The sequence below is a fragment of the Alexandromys fortis genome, unplaced genomic scaffold (assembly GCF_014885135.2).
Source record: "Alexandromys fortis isolate MF-2015 unplaced genomic scaffold, M_Fortis_MF-2015_v1.1 scaffold_77, whole genome shotgun sequence".
Classification (NCBI taxonomy): domain Eukaryota; kingdom Metazoa; phylum Chordata; class Mammalia; order Rodentia; family Cricetidae; genus Alexandromys; species Alexandromys fortis.
Window position 1 is genome coordinate 2,452,168 of NW_026067967.1, and position 20,508 is coordinate 2,472,675.

Genomic DNA, 20,508 nt, shown 5'->3' on the forward strand with positions numbered 1-20,508 from the left:
ACCTTGGGGTGCTTACACACATCATTAGAAATGGGCTAGTCCAGGTGCGAGAATTAGCCTGTAAGGGCTAGAGTTCAGGGGCCAAGCAGTTCTTAAATGAACACAGTTTGTGTGTTGTTATTTCGGGCGTGAGCTAGCCAAGCGGCCAGGGTGTTGGGGACGCAGCCCCGCCGCTCATATTACAACATTCTAGGAGACGTTGCAGAGCTGAAGCTTCTCTGGATCTAAATTTAAAATAGAAAAGCTGGATTGTTCTGTCTGAAGCTAACCCTGTTCATCTGGACAAGACACTCGGTTTTGTTTTCTCTGTCTCCTCATCTTTGAACTAATAATGTTCCCACACACACACATAAAGATAATTTGGCATCAGATGATAGAACTTGCAAAGGCATTTTGAAAGCTGTATATTTCCATACAAATATTATGTTAGAAGATGCTACTCTTTGTGTTGGTTCCCCAGAAGCTAAGGCTCCTGAGCTGATGTGTAAGTCTCCCCAGTGGCTACTCTCTACTTGTTCAGGCCCCCGACCTCAAACCACACCGTAACCTATACACGCTGACTCCAGGCTGGCTTTGGTGGTGGGTGTTGTGTCTGTGAACCCTCCCATTCTCGCTCTGCTTCCAAACAAACAAAAAGTTATCAGAGACCCCAATGTTCTCAGAGTTTGGTGTTTCAAAGCCTGACATTTATTTCCAAAGGATGAAATCTGATTTGGCTCATAAAATGCCAGGATGCCATGAAAGCTTTGAAAACATGTCTCTTCCCATGAGTTCATCTCTATAGAAGGACCGTAACCTCTCTGACACTTTGTATCCACAAAGCCCTGGTTGGAAAATGAATACTAAATAACTAATAAAATTGAAACCTAATAAATGGTTGGGACCTGCACTGTGTGGCAATTCCGTGTTATTTTGAAGGAATGGCCAAGTGCAGTCTCAGGTTTCAACATGAAGTCACAGTCACTGCTATGAATTTCTCACAGTGAACAGAGACACAGCTGAGTCAGCCAAAGACAAAGCACATTCGGTAAAGTTGGAGGAACAAACAGGTCTGAGCTTCCAAGGTCCTCACCAAGGAGACACGTAGGGCACAGGGCGAATGGGGACAGCATACATGAAATATCTCCAGCTAAGAGCTCCTTAGAGATTTGGTGTGGGACCGTCTGGCGAGATGGTCACGTAGGCATGTGCCCGCTTTCAGAATTCCCCGAAGAAAAGTAGGTACCTAGCAGAAACTATGTTTTCAGTATAGATAGAATGAGCTACTCTGGTCATTCAGAGTACTGGGAACCCTCCTGATACCCAGATGGCAGCCCTGGGCCAACATTGCCAGGAGACCTCTACATGGCTAAACATGTCAGGCCTGCTAAATTAATTCTTTTCAGCTTCCCTGGGAAGAAAAATAAATATGCAGTTAAGAATAGTTTGTTGGTGGGCTGGAGAAATGCCTCAGCAGCTCAGAGTGCTTACGACTCCTATAGAAGACAAGGTGAGGGAACCAAGTTCTCCTCTCTGTAGCCATACAGCTATGACATCAGCTTAAGGGATCTGACACCTCTCTCCTTTGCAGGGACAATGCCCCCATACACATACACAATGAAAAACAAATATTTTTCAAAAGAAGTATTTATTAACCTCTAAATTTTCATAAGAAGCATAACTCAGTGAGTCAAGCTAAATTTTTTCAATGTACCTTGCCCCTGTTGGTCTTTCAATGCTGGGAATTGAGGAAATGAGCTCCCTGAGTCCCCGCCTCTAAAAGCAATCAAACCAAGAAGAAGATAAAGTGATCGTGTAAGGATGGATAACATAGCAGAGGGTGATGGCACCAGAAAGGAGGTGCACAGCAAACACTGAGCCAGCTAGCGAAGGACCAGACCACCCACAATGGTGGACCAGGAAGACCTGGGGAGGAACCCCTAGCCCTGCAGGTTTAAAGACTGCAAAGTGGAAGAGCAGTGGGGCCAGGAAGAGCTTGACAAAAGAAGGCAAACTTCACTGAAACAAGTATCAGTCTCAATGACGTGACGCTCTCCATGGCCAATGGGTCCACTGCAATCTCCCTGGCCTTAGTTCCTGCCAGCCTTGCTTTAACTAGACTCCATTACTCATAATTTCTCTACTACTTTGACTGTTCTGTGTACTGTTCATCCAAGTCTCTTCCTCAAGGGTCTCCTCTTCCAGAGACCCTTACCATACCGCTGATTCTCTCTTCCATCTGGCCACCCGACCACTGCTAGCTTCTGCACAATAATGATGGACATCTGTCTTCCCCACTGGACTCTGACCTCAAACAATTATAAAACAGTATTTGTTGTGTAAATTAGTAGATCCCTTAATCTGATATTTATCCCACTAGGCTAAGGCATACCCTTTTATCACACATCTTTATAGTTTAATAGCAGCTTCAATGAGGTGCCACTTTTTTTTCAATGAAGAATGATCAATATTACCAATGTATAAAACTAGAATTTTGAGCATTCTCAAGAACATGTGGTCAACTACATAGATAGCAGCATTATTCGTAATACCCAGGACCTAGAAACAACCTAGACGCCCCTTGACCGAAGAATGGATAAAGAAAATGTGGTACATTTACACAATTGGAGTACCACCCAGTGGTTAAAAAAAAAAATCAGATCTTAAAATTTGCGGGCAAATGAAAGAATCTAGAAAACATCATATTGAGTGAGGTAACCCAAACCCAGAAAAGTAAATACAGTATGTACTCACTCATAAGTGGCTTTTAGACATAAAGCAAAGAAAAACCAGCCTACAAATCACAATCCCAGATAATTAGACAACAAAGAGGACCCTAAGAGAGAGACACACATAGATCTACATAGGAAAGAGAAAAAGACAAGCGCTCTTGAGTTAAATTGGGAGCATGGGGGTAATGGGAGAGGGAAGGAAGGGAAAGGAGCGGAGAAAAATGTATAGCTCAGTAAAAATAAATAAATAAAACAACTAGAATTGTATGCATAGTTGCCACACACCCTCAAGGACCTGAGCGTTCCTCCTGGAATTTCATCATTCACAATGTGTTGATCTCCAAGGAAAGAGACCAACACAGAATCTATCACAGACCAAGCCTATGCTTGATTCACCGTTAGACCATGGACCTCGGACCAAGAAAGAGGTCCGGTTCAAAGGTTGAGCGTCCCAGCAGTTCAATTTTTGGGTGCCTCTAGAAGCTTAAAGTGGATGCCTTATATCCCCTGTGTACTGAATATCAGCCCAAAGCTTGCTTGCTTTTAGTTTCTGCCTGCTCCGAGAGCCGTCTTGGGGAAGAGAATGAGAGAAAAAGGTAAAAACAAACGGCTCCGCCCATCCCTCGCTTCCTCACGCCCCGAGCAAACAGCTGTGCTCAATTCCGTGGCAGGGCATCTCTCTCTGGCAGGATCTGACAGGTGTCAGTACACGTCCTCCACACCCTTGGCTCCTGGCCAGACTTTGGTTCCTGTAAGGAGGCAAGCGATCCTCTTTCTCCGGGCCTCAAGTAACCAAGGCCAACTCCCCAGTTGCTTTCCCTAAGGAGCTCCAGGTATAGGTCAGGTTTTCCCCGGGGTCTGAAAAGAGCAGACAACCCTCTGGAAAACATAAACACGGTCCTAGAAACACACAAACATACACTTGTATGTCCTTGAGTGTGGTCCTAACTGCCTGCGGAGAAGAGCCACGCAGGTTCTTGTAACTTCCCACGAGTGAGAGTTTGAGTCTCTCTGTTCCTCCTGCCAGGAAGTGAGACGCTGCTAGCCTCAACAGTGCCTACTAAGCACAAGGAACCATACAGTGCACCGGCCAAATTCACGCAGTGGGTACCTAATCCTGGAATCTTAAACTCAATTTGGGAGGTATAAAAAGGGTCCTTACAGACTCTTTCTGGGTTTAAGCCTCAACAGTTTTCCCAAAAGGACACCTTGCTCTTTATTAGAAATAGCAAATAAGGGTTCAGTGGTGGAGTGCTGGTCTAACATATGAGTTTCTCCACGGTCCCGTCTCCAGTCCTTCCTGTCTCTATGCTTTTGAAGGTCACATGTCTTTCTACCTGTCCCCCACTTTGTCCCCTTCCCAACCTAGCAAAATGCCACTCCTGTAGATCTACTTCACCTGTCACACTCCAACTTTCCTTGGTAGCTGCTTTCTCGGCAATCTCCCAGTAAGCTGGCCATGTTTATTTTTACCAAAACACCCACCACCTGCACCATGACTATTCCTCTACGTTTGTCACCCAAAAGAACCAAAAGAAGAAACCAAGAGGAATGAAGGAGGGCAGAGATGAAAGGAATGGGAAAAGGACAAGGAGATAGCCATCAGTAGAGCATCACGGCAACATGGGGACCTAGACCTGAGCTCAGAGTCTGGGCACCCACATTAAAAAGCTGGGTGTGGCAAAACACGCACCTATAACCCCAGGGCTGAGGATGTGGAGGCAGGAGGATTCGGGTGTTTGCTGAACAGCCAATGGGCCCCAGGGTCAGTGAGAGAGCCTGTCCAGAAATAAAGTGGCGAGTGATAGAGGAAGGTACCTGCTGTTGGCCTCTGGCTTCACATTGCAATACCTTCCACATGCATGTACACGTATGAACATACTTGCTCATGAGAAAACAGAAGGGAACTGACACTCGCGGACATTGCTGCCTTTCCACCCCTTTCCTGATCCTTTTCTCTCTTCTCTGTCCAATCTTCTCCCCTTTCTCTTGGCTTCTTTTGGCTTTTGGGGGTGATGACAGGAAAGCACCAGCCACGGCGCACTCGACACGGAAGGAGCGGCGCTACTTGACTGTGTCTTACACTGAGAGCTCATGAAGTGGCTCTTCAGAAAGGAAACAGACTTGGAGAGACTCCGTCACTGCTCAATTTAACCAACTACTAAGTGGATCCAAAAAGTAACCTGACTCCAGAGCCAAGTTTACTCTTCTGCCAGTTGGTTTTGTGGGAAACACCGGCTTCCAGACCCGTACTTGACCATGACCTAACCAGAAATGCCTTCTTTACTGTAACCTTTCTCCTATCGTGTCGATGGATACCATGCGCCAGAATCCCAGCTTCTAACTATCTATGGGTGAGCCTCAAAAAAAAAATGTCTGTCATGAACCATCAGTTGACAAAGTGTCCCAGGATTCTAGCAAGACAATAACTACACTCTCATGAAAGTGGTGTATATAATTTCTGAGCACTCCCCTTCCAATTAGATAAGGAAAAGGCTGATAAGGAGTAAATACTGCACTCGGTAAATAATAGCTCTTCTTGAGACTAGAGTGTGACTAAGCAGTTAAGAGTGCTTGTGCTCCTGCAGGGGACCCGAGTTTTCCTCCCAGCACCTACATAGCAGCTTCCAACTACCTGTCACTCCCACTCCAGGGGATCCGAGGCCATGCTTTGACCGCCGCAGTTAACAGGCACACATGTGGTGCAGACAGACAGACAGACAGACAAAACACTCACACTCACAAATAAAAAAAATCTTAAAGAAATATTCTGCGTATCACCTTTTTCCGGTAATTATTGATAGCTCACCCAAATGAAAGGGAGGGAGAAGAAACAATGTCTCCTCTTCCAAAGACCAAAAATGTCATGATTTACTTAATGTAGGCAGCACTGGTTTTTCGTGCTATAAGCATTGCTCGTGAATTACCTTACGTTAGAGCGCTATTGACCCTTTTCTAAGAGTCTGTTTGGTTTGAGATCGGGCATGTGCCGCAGCACACATATGTAGGTCAGAGGACAATTATTGGGAGTCAGCTCCCCCTTTCTACCATGAGGTCCCTAGCATTGAACTCAGGTCATCAGAACTGGCACAAACTTTACCTGCTGAGCCATCTCTCGGGGCGCTGTATTGATGGGCTGCTGACTCATAATTTGTAATTTATTGCCACCCTAGATATTCCCTGAACTATTTATTCCCATTATTATTATCTCTCTATAGGAAATTTTTCCAAAGTTTTACAATACGCCCATTTTCAAATGTTCCTTTGTATCATCTCAACACTGTCCAAGCTATGAGCCCTCCTTCTGCACCTAGAACTCAGTTTGTAACGTGAGTTACAGTTTGTATCCTGCATTCACGAGCAAGAGGACAGGATGGCAGTTGATACTGGCAGGTAGCAGGCACTTTGAAAGGCATTCTGATGGTCTGGACCATGGGCTCTGAGGTCAGGATACCAGAGTTCAAATCTCTGCTTGCTCTCTTGCAAGCCAGGTGACTTTGTACAATGTATCTGTGCCTCAATTTCCAATGAGAGGAACCAAAACTAGCAGCAGTAATAGAACTGTTTCAATAATTGACAAATTCATGTAGGTACAGCGTTTGGAATAATACCTGATACATAATAAGTGTTAAATAAATGTCAGACGCCACCCTCATCATTTGCTGGCATCACAGGGTTGAGAAGGGCATCCCAGACAGACCAGAGTCAATATACTATGTGGCATTAGCAACCAAATGCACCCCAGTTCAGGTCAAATGCTCTTAAAGGAACTGAGGAAGATGAACCCCATATAACCAATGAAAACACTAACGCAAAAGACTTATTGCATTTGCCGATGTCTGTGGTTTTAACTGCTCATGAGTTGCCTTGAATACGTCACATGGAAACCAGTTAAATCAGAATGGCTCGGGATAGGTATGAACCAGCAAGTCTTTAAATGATGAGTCTTAGCTAACCACTCAGCAACAGTGTCTGTTTTGACTGGTTTTCATTAAATATACAAGCTTATCCAAGTCTCTCTGCCACGTGGTGAGGCAGATAGGATCGTAGCCCATCTTAGGGACACATAAAGACTATAGGATGTGGTAACAAGTTAGGATTTGGGGACAACAGAATTCCCAAGATGCAATCCCTGAACATTTTCCACAATGACAAAACCGAGCCAACCTTAGCCTACATATGGAAAACAACACACTGAAAATCCGAACCCTTTACTTCCAAAATTCAAATGACTAGTCTAGAAACCAGCAGTGGTAATGAATCTGCCTCAAGGAATCCAGCTCGCCACATCTACCTTCTTCCCCAGCAGATCCCTGGCAGAAAGACCCAGAGCACAGCTCTGACTGAACAGCTCCTTCTGGCCTGGGCTCCAGCTCATGCCCTCAGCCTCCCAGCCCTGTGTTTTAACCAAGTGACTCAGCCAGCGGCAGCAAAGCCCAGGCGCCTGTGGCCATGAGTAATGGCAGCATAAAACACATCTGTCTGATCAGAAGCCGATGGTGTCAGCTCGGTGCTGTGAAAACCTCACAGAAAGACAATGCTTCCATGGGGGAAAGAAGAGCCTGTTCACCCAGAGGCCATTTGATGCCATTCTTTCTCCTCTAGCTTACAAGGTCTTTCCGTGGATGCACGTGGGCCTTCTGGACATGCTGGGGTCTCGGGTGTGCTATGCAAGCCCTTCACCTCCGAGACCCAACCCTATAACACCTACGGATGTGTTTTTGGAGGTCTAGATGCACAGAGAAGTTATTGTAAGCATTAGAGGGGCTCAGCACCCGCTTTGGCAGACTTCTCTTCAACAGAGTGGTTTATTCATTCTTTCACTTGTTCATTTAGTTTATTTGGAAATACTTCACTAAACCTCTATGGAGTACCAGCCTTGGGGTACAGAGTGGAACAGCCCAGTCTGAGCCCTCGGGGCCTCGATCTTTCCCTACATTGGTCTTTTCATTGCATGCCTATTCTGACCACAGCTGTGTGCCCCCCCCCCCCGTCTTCTGTATTCTCTTTTCACCCTCTCCAGTGCTGCGCTAGTCAAGTGGGGTCATGTGCCTCTCCCACACTCTGCAAAAGTTCTAGCACATGACCAAGTGCCCAAAGGGCCACTACGGAAAAACGCCATACTGAGTAACTTAAGCGGCAAATACCTAATGAACCATATGACTTCATTATGATTTTTAAAAACCCTGGTTTTTTATTGTATTTCTATATCCTACCATTCCAAAATTATCCCCAAACTGTTTTCTTCTCCCAACCCTGTAGGAGGTTCCAGATTAATCATTTACAGTTAAATGACTAAAAACAACTGCCCTCCAGACAGTGTGTGAAGGGCAGTCAGGCGCATGCCCGAGAAGCCCCCTTGAACCGTGGCTCCCGGCTCCCCGTCCTCACCTATGTGCCCCTGCCTTTCGAGCCACACAGACTGTGTCTGCATAGCATGCTTCCGCCTGGCTGAGACAGCGCCCAGAATGACCCGCGCAAGTGCACAGCTCACTTGAAGGTCAAGTCTGCCTTCACACTGTAAAACGGTCCACCCGCCTCTTCTACTCAGAACTGTGATTAAGAGGCAGAACTAGTAGCCACCGAGTATTCCTGGATTCTTAATTTTAAAACAAAAAGGAAGCGAGAAAAAGAGAGAAGGAAAGAGAAAGGAAAAGAAACAAAATGAAATGTGGACTCGGATTCCACAAAACATTTCTATTATAATTAAGTCTATTCGGTCAAAAGCTAGGACCCACCGCTACATTACGTCTGCCAAAGCTTCTAAACTTTCTGCATTTAAATGTGTTAATAGCATACACCCTTGTGTACAACTCAAGTGATAAATAACAACTAACACCCAAAACTGACGGACGGAAGAAAGTGGAGCAGTGGTGCAGTTTGGTCCCTAGCTGTCCCCTGGAGGACCTGATGCTTGATGACTCCCCTGGGATGTATTGGAACCTTTAAGAAGAAGGACAAGGGGACTATTAAGATGGTTCTGTGGATAAGAGCCCTAAGAGGAGCTGGAGAGATGGCTCAGTGGCTAAGCCCTGAGCTGCCAAGGGGCACTGGCTGCTCTTCCACAGGACCCAGGAGAGGAGGATGAGGAAACCGTGGGCAGAGTGCAAAATAAAGAAAAAAATGTCAATAAAAAATTTTAAATTAAAATTTAAAAAAAAGGTCAGTTCACAACCATCTGTAACTCTAGTTCCAGAAGCTCTGACAGCCTCTTGGGAACTCCAAGGGCACCAGGCACTAATGTGGCACATGGACACACTTCATGCACAAACATTCATACACATTACATTAATTTTAAAAAAACAGGAAGAGTTCTCCTCTTCCAGCTGGCACGGTTTGGCTCCCGGCACCTACATGGTGGTTCACAACCTCTGTAACTCCTCTCCCAGAAGGCCCAACCCCCTCCTCATGCCCGTGGTGCACAAACATACATGCAGGCAAAACACCCACACATAAAATAAAGTAAATAAATCTTTATTTTAAAAAGGAAGCAGACTGCAGTAGATGGAATGTAAGGCCTTGAAGGCATTCACTCGCAGAGGAAACTGAGGTCCCGGTTCCTTCCCCTCTGCCACACACTCCCACCGCCCTAGCGCAGGCATGGAAGCAACAGAGCCCACCTGGGCTGAAGCCACAGCCAAACACACCCTTACCTCTTTAACAGCAGATCGTCCTAGGTGCTTTGTCGGGGTGAGGAAACCCTGACTCAAGTAAGGAGGATCCTTATCTCCTTTTCCCAAAGGGCAACCGCAGGGAAGTAACCTGTCTTGTCTGAGGTCAGGCAGGTGAGAAAATGCACCGGTTGGCAGTGACCTTTGGTGGGGGAGGGGCTTCCTTCTAGCTTTGCAAATGAGCTTTTGAATTTCTGCCCTGATCTTGCACATTGAGGCTGAGAAGAGCGAGCTTTCCTGCTGCATTTGAGACACTGAGCGAGGAGGGGCACAGCTTGACCCTGTGACTTCTCCGGCAGCCCCACTGCTGGACTCTCTGCTAGGGACTGAATGACGAGGAGAATTATAGGGTGGGGTGATATACACTGGAGCTCACACTGCACTTACATTTTATGATTCTTTAAGTGTTTACCATTCATTCTCTGTCTTCTTTAGAAGCGATTCAGGTGGCTCTAAACTCAGAAAGGAATTCAACCAAAACTAAGGTTTATCTCTGTGTGTGTGTATGTGTGTGTGTGTCTGTGTGTGTTCTAACTTATTCATAGATGTGAAGAAAAGATTTAGAAAACTATATGCCAAGTTTTGCATTTGCTATTTCTAAGCCTAGATACATATTTTCTTTATTATTTATAATAGTATTCTGTGTTTATCTTTTTCTGCAATTAATATGTACAGTTTAGGTAATAAAAAGCAAACAATAAAAAAATTATTTTTAACACATATTCTTCATTGTGGAAAATGGGGAAAAGGAAGTGCCTCTCTCGGGGAGTTAAAAAGTTCAATTCTATAAACAGAGGATGGAAAACTGTTCTCTTAGCCGCCAGACCAGAGACTGCCTGATTCTTTGGGTTCTCCTAACTCCTACTCTACCTGAATATTAATTTTATTCAAATATTCTTTGGAGGAAATAAAACCTTTGAAATTCATTTGGTTTGTTGCATGTGTGTGTGTGTGTGTGTCCGTGTCCGTGTGTGCACATGTGCCACAGTGTGCGTGTGAAGGTCAGAAGACAGCTTGCAGGAGTCAGGTCTTCCCTTCCCCCATGCGGGTTCCGGGGCTCAAACTCACACTTGATGACAAGCTCATTTACGGGCTAAGTCATCTCACTGGCCCAGGGAAACGTGTAATATACACTTAAGCTGGGGTTCATATATGATGAAAACATTCTAAGTCATTGAGGCAATGACCAAGCCTGCTGGAGTTGACCTGTGCCATCTCCCAAGAGCACTTTGCCTTCTTTCCCATTAGGGATCCTTCTATGAGAAAAAATTGGATGTTTTAAAGCAAACAGTAGCATCTTACATGCCCCTTGCTTTCTGAAAGCATGACAACCTGACTAAATACCAAATCACTTTTCAGGTAAGGTTTTTTTTAAGTCAAATTTTTCTTTTTGAGCCATTTCTTTTAAAATTCTATAAAAACGGGTGTGAACTTTTTAGCTGAGGAATTTTGGAAGTCTGCAAAGGCACGGGCTACCCTAATCTCCCTTGCCCAAGAAGCAGCACCCTATGGCTGGCGTCATTGGCTTAGCGGAAAAGGCCCAGGCAGCCCCGCACTGCTTTGCTGTCCTTGGGGTCGCAGATCACTCTGTACAAGGTGCTAATTCATTCATTCATTCCACAAGTGTTTATTGAGCAAAAGCCTGGAACGGGCCTCTTAGGGGACAGAGGGATCATTCACAAGCCAACGGTCAGGTCTAACGGATCAGGTTCGGACAATCGATCTTTCATTAGACCCCAAACCACTTCTAGGATAAAGCAAACAGAACTCCGGCTCCACCCAAACAGTAGCAGCTCAGTGGGTCTGAACGGCCTTCTGAAACAGGGCTTCTGTGAGGGGCAAGGTCAGTCGCTGTTTCCCCCAGAAGATAGACATCCCTGACCAAAGATGCCAATGGGTCCTCTGAGATGCTTTAGCGGTACCTGGCACTTAGCGAGAGCTCGATAATGCGGTTGGTGGGTGGGTGAGCTGGTTGCTTGTTTGCTTGTTTGGTTTTTACCTGCTCCAGCTTATCTTTACAGAAGAGAACGAAGTAAAAAGTTTTTAGAATTAGAGACTAGATTGCAATCCCAGCTGTGCCAACGATGAGCTATCTTAGAATAAGAGGAACAATCTTCATGAGCCTCCGCATCTCAAATGCAGAATGAGATACAATGTATCAACCTCGAGAAGCTTTGTGAGAAGTTACACATGTTACACAGAGAGTGGTGAGTGAGTCTGACCCACAGGAAACGTCCAGTAAAGAGCCTCAGCATCGCTCCTCCCTCCTCATCAAACCTTCTCTTCTTCCTGGACACAGTGGGGTCCTAGAATCTGCTTTCAAATGAATGCCACTCCGGAGGTGATGAGGGGGTGATGGGGGGCAGAGCCACAGAGGTGCAGGAAGTTGTTTGTGGGGCGGGTGGGGCATGTGCTACAGAAACGGATTCAAGCCCTCAGCTACTTTCAGCTTGCCTGCTTTGACTCCTTGTTCCATCCTGCAGACAACAGGGACCAGCATGCTAGCTCGCCCCGAAGGACTGTCAAAAGGGGAAGGGAAAGCTTGACAACAGTTTGGACCCTTTGTACCCGCCAGTGTCCGTCTGAATCCCATCAGCCTTCCTCTGCACACTGCTCCTAAGCCGTAGCGTTAGAAGGCTGTGATTCAAAGCATGTGTCTGTCTAGAATCCCCTCTGAACCGGGAGCCCACAGCCTAGAGTTCCGGGGGCTGCTGGTCACAGACTAGCCCTTGGTAAAAATAAGAACTTTTCAATGATGCCGGAAATGGAGCCCCTCATAGGCAACGGCGACTTATAAAAGGAGGAAAGGGGAAAGGGAAAAGGGAGGAGGCGCGATGAGAGGAGAGCAGAGACCCACTTCCTACCCCACTTCCTATCGGCTGCTGGATAGAGCCTCACACGCTGTTACCCTCGGTTTTGCAGTTTGAAGCGGGTAAATCCCACCCACCCCTGTGACTTAACTCGCTAAGAGAAGAGGTCTGGTTGGGTGCAGGGGAAACTGCCCCAAAACAATTCTTCTAATTTTCATATTCGAGTTCGCGGGTTCCTTCGCAGCACCTGTGCAAAAATGTACCCTCTGCTGGTCCTCACCTGAGCACCCTGGGGCGATTGCTCTGCAGCTAGGTCTGCCGGCCTCCAGCCCCAGGTCACGGATCAGTCCTTCAAAGTCTTCCCCCCTCCCTCCCCGCCCCATGGCGACCGCCCAGCATAGTCCCACCTACCCGGGGTCTCCAGCTTCGCGGACGCGGCGAGGACAGCAGAAGTGAGTCTTACTACTGGAGAAACTGAGGAATGAAGCTTGCCAGTGGCCGACACCGTTCACGTTTGCGAGGTCAGAATAGAAAGGACAACAAAAACCTCTCTACACCAACTCCCTCCAGCTACACCAAGACCGGGGCGGGGAAGCCCAGAAACCAGTCCAGGTGGCACCGGCGAGAAGGCAGAAAAGTCAGACCCAGAGCGCGAACCGCGTCTCCGCCCCAATCTCTCTGGCTGCCCGCGGTACCTCCTCTGCCTGCGAGCTGCCCTCCGCGACCGGGGCTGGCAGCCGATTGCACCGCCCAGGTGTCGCCCGCTGCTGTTCGGGGCGGGCCGAGAGCGAGGGCAGCTCGGGACCCTCCCCGGAGCACGGGGCACGCCCCGGCTGCCCCGCCTGCCGCGCCGCCTGCTGAGCGCCAGTCCCTGCGCTCCCTTCCAGGCCTCCTTCTCTACTTGTCCAGGAAATAATCAGTTTTTGATACAAATAAAGGAAACGGTACTTAAAAAAAAATCCAATGAATAAGGAGCGCGGGGACGCTCCATCTGAAAAGTAGAGACTGTCACCATCGCGCGGGGAGAAGGGATGTCTTGCAGTCGGTCAGTTTCTTTATGGGGATAGTTCTTGCAACCTCTCCAACTCCAAGGCATATTCCCCAATCATTTTCTTGTCGTTGGTTTCCTTTTGTTTCTATAATTTGCGGTCATAGGATCTGCCGCTTCCCTTCGGTTTTAAAGCTTACTCGCTTCTGGGCTGGGACGATAGATGGCTCCATGGGTAAAACATGTGCTACACAAGTGTGAATACCTGGTTCAAATCCCCAGCACCCTGTGAAGGAGTGGAGCTCATGTCTCCAATCCCAGTGCTCAAGGGATATGAGAGACAGAGACACAGACAATCCCCAGAATCTCTTGGCCAGCCAATCTACCATATGCTGCAGAAAAACAACAAAAAGTCCTGCTTCAAAGAAGGTAGAAGATGAGGTCTGAGACTTGACCTTCACCCTGGCTTCACACACAAGTGTGGTACACACATACCCGCAGATACACACACAAATGTGTACACACACATTGTATATATACACACAAAGATTTTTTTTAAAGCTCAGCCACTTAGGAAACAATCTCTCATTTTTCCCCCCACTACTTTTATCCTTTCCATTTCTCCATCTCTACCAAAACTGAACTACCTTGTCCAGCATGAGTACTCAATAAATGCTTGTTAAATTGCATTGACAAACAGGGCTCTCTTAGTGGATGGGTTACAGAGGGCAGCATTTTTGCCCCTATATAAAAGTAAAAAAGCCTGCTTATAAGATATGTGATTTTTGCCTTTGTGCTATGTGAATTTACAATTTCTCCCCCACTAAAAACTTTAGATTCTGCCGAGAAGCTGCATGACCATCTGGTCCGAATGTGGTGTGATTACTAATAGCAGGGGATATCAAATGTGCGGGGCTTCGGAGACAATTTAGTCATGGTTCTGGGCCACCAAAGCAAGAATCTGGTTTTCTAAATAATTCGTAAATGCTGCACATCTTTTGAAACTTCAAAATGCAAAACTTGACCTTGAATCACACTGTTGGCGACCTCTCGGCGGCCTCTAACAATGCCTGGCATCCACTGCTATGGGCCTTTCCTTATGATGTTCCGTCTTCACATCAACCCCGAGAAGCGCTAAGGTAAGACACTGCTCTCAGCCCATCACAGATGAAGATAAGAGGGCCTTGAAAGGACCAAGCCTTTGGCCTCAGGCAAATGCAAAGAAGGTACAAGCTCCCAGGGACCTAAAACTCAGGAGAGGCTTCTGATATCCGTGAAGATTGTGGCATCATTGTTATCATCTTTGCGAACAATGAGCATATGCAGATGTGAACCAGTTTATATTTGCATATATGTTTCTCGCACCTTCGCGATTATTACCTCTCGAAGGTGTGTGTGTGTACAGCCATGACTTATGACTCCAGTGATCCTCATCTGTGCATGTCAATTTCCTTCTAACACTAGTTGCATGTTTTTAAGTCTCTAGATTTACTGTCTGTCATTTTAGTAATAGATGTGTGTGTGTGTGCGCGTGTGTGCACGTGTGTGTATGTGCGTGTGTGCGTGCATGCGTGTGTGCGTGCGGTGCCTGTGGAGGCCAGAAGGATTCCCTGGAGCTGGGGTTCCATGCAGCTCTAAGTCTGTGGGTGTTGGGAACCAAACTGGCCTCCTCTGCAGGAGCCACAAATGCTTTTAACTGCATAGCCACCACTCCGGCTCCTCTAACAATTTAAAGCAGGATTTTTCTTATTTTTATGGGCAAAGAAAAAAAAAAGTCACTTTGAAAAAAAAAAAAAGATTAGAAGACCTCTGTCCTTACGAGGCAGCTGAAATGGTCAGACACGGATAGAAAATGAATTGTAGTTATGGTGGGGGCGGAGCACAAAAGACAGCTGTTGAGTATGCTCAGAGCTTCGGAGTGGAACAATGGAAAGTCCCTGAAAATGGTTGGTGGCAAGAGCTGCAGGGCAAGACAGATGTTGATGCCGTGGAATGGTACACTAAAAAGGACAGATGTTGATGCCATGGAATGGTACACTAAAAAGGGGTTAAGCTAGAAGAGGGTTTGGCTTATATATTTCATTCTAACATTAAAAAATGGAAGACCATCTTGTTTAAATATTTTTTTAGCATATTAGCTATATCAAAATTCACAACATCTTTATTAGCTTTTGGAATTCATGTTACTTCCCTGGTCCTCTACAAGTCCAGTGGGAGAAAATAGGCTTCACATAACTGGACCAACCTTTGCACCTCCCATGGATTAAGGCTGGGCAAGTGACCCAGTTTGAGGAGTAGGGTCCCAAAAGCCAATAAGAGTCGGAGACAGCCCCTGCTCCCACTGTGGTGTAGGAGGGTCTTCTTTCTATGTGTTGCTTTCATTGGCTGAATAAAGAGACTGCCTTGGCCTTTTGATAGGGCAGAAAATTAGGTAGGTGGAGTAGACAGAACTGGATGCTGGGAGGAAGGAGGCAGGCAGAGAGCCGCCCGCCATGAAGCTGCCAGGTCAGACATGCTGAATCTTTCCCGGTAAGCCACGAGCTCATGGTGACATACAGATTATTAGAAATGGGTTGAATCGAGATGTAAGAGTTAGCCAATAAGAGGCTAGAACTAATGGGCCAGGCAGTGTTTAAATGAATACAATTTGTGTGTTGTTATTTCAGGGTATAAGCTTCCAAAATGGAGGCTTCACTGTATAGAAATTTTTAAGTTTAGTCAATTTGAAGAGTTATATCCCTTGCTGTTAAAACTCTATTCAGAAAACCCTTGCTTCTGCCTTCAGGTGGTCCGCCTGCTTGGTCCAGCACTTTCCAAGTTTTAGGTCTTATATTAAAATCTTTAGACCACTTAGAGCTCCTTTGGAATAGGGTGAGAGTGGTGGATTTAGTTTTATTCTTATTCCTGTGAAAATTCAGATTTTACAGCATCGTTTGATGAAGACGGTGTCTTTCATTCTGATATGTGCTTTTGACTGCTTTGTCAAAGATTAAGGGGCTATACCTGTAAGCGTGTGTTTCTGAGTCCACTGTTCAATTGGCGTATATGTCTGTCCCACGCCAGCCCCCTGCTGCCTTTGTCAGCACAGCTCCACAGTGTAATGTGAGGTCAGGTATCGTGAGGCTGGGGCACTGATATTTCTGCTCATGTTCTCCACGAGTCTATCTGGTCTATGGAGAGATTCTTTATCATTCCTTCAACCTTGATGGCTGTTTAATTATGATTAACACCACCAAGACATAAAAATATGTTTAAATTAATTAATATTATTAATTAACACTAGTTAATATTATTAATTAAATAACACTAGCATATCTTCAAAAATCCTAGAACGGAATATGGAAAAACAATGTAGACTGTCCTATGAAGTTAAAAATTACCTCTAATAAAATGGAGATAGTAAATAGACAAGAAGGTGAAGAGAGGGAGAAGCAATATGGAAGCAAGGTTAAATCAGTAAAGGAGGAAAGAAGGGGGGTAGATCAGAATGCTATAAAGGGGAAATGAAAAGAACAGATTAAAAAAAGAAAAGTTGAAAAAAATTCCCAGTAAGATATTTTATAACCAAATAGAAACATAAGGGAATAAAAATAAAAATATAAAAGCTTTAAAATCGGCAAGATCAAGTCAAAATACTGCTAAAAACAAATTTAAAAAGAAGAGGAAACAAAATATCAATGCCTAATGAAAAAATATAAACAAGATTAGATAAATATATGCAGAAAATTTAAGGTTTTTATGTTTAATAAAGTAATAATACTATCTAAGCACATTACAAAGAAACCAAGGAGGAAAGAAAGAGGTAAAACCCTGAATCAACTTGTGTGTGGACTCTTGAAAGACACAGACTGCCAGGTGTCGGGGTGGGGTCAGGTGAACTGAAAACTCTGGTCCTCTTTCCATCGTGTGCTGGTGCTGCGCCTGTACTGGCCAGTTTCCTGTGGACAGCCAGGGCACACATCATGTGTAACCTCTGCAGGCTGTGAGCTGAACAGGGTCTCCCACCCTCCAGAGTCTCCTCGGGATTGCACCCCTGGAGCAGCGGATGTTCCAGATGTAGGGGTGTCTCCCAACAGTGCTGGGGGACTGAGAAGCAGTCAGAGCTCTGGGATCTGTACGGTCAGACCTGTCTTTGCGTTTCCCGAACCCATAGCGTTAACTGCTCTGCGGAAGGATGCGCCTGTGGATGTCTGCCTCGTCTACAGGAGCTTCGGAGCTTAGTAGCCGTGAACTGTGTCCAGGTCGGTAGATCCTTAGGTCCTTGACCCTCTAACCTCAGACAAATGGCTGTGAGACTCCAGAGTTAACCTCAGTAGATGAAATCTGCCCCTAGCCGTCTTTACCTAGACACTAGCATACACACTAGAGTACCCGGTCCAACATTTCCTCTTACCTGCTGTTTTCAGCTTGTCACTATGCAGCGGGCATCCGGCATCCACCCCTCTACAACTGTCTCTGTGATTCGATCCTGCTCTCGGGTCCCCAGGGTAGTTCCGACTTAAATAATGTGTTCCCTCCCAAGGCGGCACCTGATCACAGCCTTCTGAGCACAGGGAACTCACCTGAGGAGTGAGTTCCTTGGCAAGACCAAACTGGATTCGAGACTTGTGAGAGGTGTGTACTCGTCCTGTGGGTGGGGCTGCTCTTCCCCACTCTGCCAGTGATCCACAGAACTGCATTCAATTTGTGTGTGTGCATGTTCGTGTATGCGAGAGCATGTATGTGCATGCGTGTATGTGTGTGTGTGCATGGAGTCCTGGCCTCCAGCTGCTCTTCCCTGCTAGAGATCTTTACTTTCCTTCTGATTTGAGTTACTGAAAGCTGTGTCAAAGTTGTTTACCAGCTCTGCTTCACGAGCACGTGTTGCCTTGGCCTTGAGGATCAGAGGATAAGGTTTTCACCTGTTGGCCCACCTGACTGTTGGGTATATAAGCCTCCGTGGTGCTATTGAATAAAGGGCTTCTTACCAGTGACTAGAGGTCTCTCTCTCTCTCTCTCTCTCTCTCTCTCTCTCTCTCTCTCTCTCTCTCTCTCTCTCTCTCTCTCTCTCTCTCTGTGTGTGTGTGTGTGTTAGTGCATTTCAACCTCCATCCCCTTGCCCAAAGCTCGGAAGCTCGCAAACTGTATGGTAGTGCATAGAGCGTAGACGGGCATCGTGCGCTGCATGGGTGTGTGATTTTACACATGTGAAGGGGGTGTACTGCCCACACAGGCCCATGTGGAAGCCAAGGGCCAAGAATACTTTTTTTCTTAATTCCTAATTCCTTTCCTCCTTCTTGTTTAAAGATGTATTTAATATTTGTTAGTTCCTTGAGAATTTCATGCAATATATTTTAATCATGGTCCCCTCTAATGTCTCCCCTTGTTTCCTCTCAGAACTGTTCCTGCTTCTCTACTATCCTCAACTTCATGTTCTCCCCTCACCCCCCCTCCCCCCCCCCCCCCCCCCCCCGTCATTGACTCCAATTGTACTGTCCAGATACTTGTGCACTTCTGGGTATAGAGCAATCTACTAGATACTGGGAGCCAAATCCTTAAATAAATTGTCTCTTGGGGCTGGAGAGATGGCTCAGGGGTTAAGAACACTGGCAGTTCTTCCTTGGGACCCGGACTCAATTCCCAGCACTCACATGGCAAGTCACAGCTGCATGCAACTCCAGTTCCAGGGGAACAGGTTCCCTCGCACAGGCAAAACACCAATGCACATAAAGTTAAAAGAAAAAAAAAGGAAAAGGTGAACTCTTCCTTCTCTCTGGTCGGCTCCGAATGTCATCCCCTATCCATAGCTCTTTGGTTCATGCCTACATGTCTGTGTATGGCATGTGCACAGGAGTGCACGTGCCCATGGAGGCCAGAGATACCAGATTCCCAGGAACTGGAGTTGCAAGCCATCGTGAGCCACCCGATGTGGGTGCTGGGAACTCTAGACCTCTTAGGAACCCAAACTCAGGGCCTGTGCAGAAAGCCAGCCATCTCCCATCGCTTGGCTTCTTCTCAGTGCTCTACCCTCTCTCCCTTGCCAGGTCCAGCTGCCCCGTCACTCCTTCACGAGTGCGCAGGGGCCCTTTTCCTTCTCCCTTTGGAAAAGAGTCTGTTTTCTCGCCCTGGCGCTTCTTCGCTAGGTCATCCAGATGTATTCCGTCTGCCTTCTCACCCAGATGGTCTCTGCGCTTTGTCAACCCCCCAGTACAAAGCAATCTTGAGTAACCATAGACTTGCAGAATGGATCCCCTGCTGAGACCGGAACATAATTCCATTCCATCCTTTGTTTATCCAGCTACTCATCTGTCCTCGTGTGTCCATTTCATATCACAAACACGGCGTGAGTGACCTTTTGTGTATGCTATGCCAATATGAAGGCTTCAAGTACAAATGAGATTTGCATCTATGGTTGACAGTCTGTCAAAAACATATTTGTCGCCTTGTTTTCTAAAGTATTGTTCACAGGAAGCATAAATACTGAGAAAGCCCTGGACTAAGGATTAAAAAGCCAAAGATCTGGTCCTGATTTTGTGTGAAATAAAAATGTCTCTTCTCCAAATCTCAGATTGGTCATCTATAAAACTGGAAAGGATGAGAATATCATTTACCTATGATGAAAATGATGATTGGCAGAGTCTTGCTTCCTATTTATTAAAAGAGACTAGCCTGGCGTTGGGAGATTTGGCTCCTGGACCCTGCTAACAGTGGTGGATGCAGGTATTGAGAAGCCGGTTAGCCTCCGTGTCCTTATCCCCAAAATTAAGAATTTGTGGTTTAAGGAGGCCTCTCCCTGAAGATCCTTAGGTAAGTTCGCTGAGGTCATACTTACCAGAACAAAGCTTTTGTCATGGACTTCCGAGGCTTTGCCTGTGGTGTGAAATACTCAGAGCTTCCTGGAAATCCTGCTTCCTTGTTTGCAGAAAAACCGCTCCTTTGGGTGTTGGACTGTTTTGTCCTTTACATCGTTAAACTCCAAGTCAAGGAGGAGAGCTATTTTTGACTTGCAGGAAGAATGTTCCACTTTTAAGGTTTTGTGTGTGTGTGTGTGTGTCTGTGTCTGTGTGTGTGTATTCATTATACATGGTGCTGTGCCACTGTGGTGGTCTGGAAGAAAATGCCCCCCAAAGGGAGTGGCAATGCAGGGAAGTGTGGCCTTGTTGGAGGAAGTGCGTCACTGTGAAGTGGCTTTGAGGTTTCATATATGCTCAAGCCAGGCCGTTGAGACAGACCACTTCCTGTTGCCTGTGGGATCAAGATGTAAGACCCCTATGCTCCTTTTCCAGCACCATGTCTGTCTGCACGCTGCCTTGCGTCTGAACTGTGAGTCACCACAATTAAAGATTTTC

At 46.2% G+C, this 20,508-nt stretch overlaps 1 protein-coding gene across 6 annotated transcripts in view; it reads right to left on the reverse strand.

Moving 5' to 3' along the window:
- The window catches only part of Sytl2 (synaptotagmin like 2), a 98,409-nt gene extending 85,415 nt beyond the window's left edge, over positions 1–12,994 (reverse strand). For 3 of the 6 annotated variants that reach the window (XM_050154531.1, XM_050154530.1, XM_050154528.1), the window contains exon 1: positions 12,604–12,994. The gene's annotated coding sequence lies outside the window, so the exon portion shown is untranslated. The remainder of the gene's footprint in view (positions 1–12,603) is intronic. The other 3 variants (XM_050154534.1, XM_050154533.1, XM_050154535.1) reach the window with 2 other exon arrangements.
- Between the last annotated feature and the right edge of the window lie 7,514 nt (positions 12,995–20,508).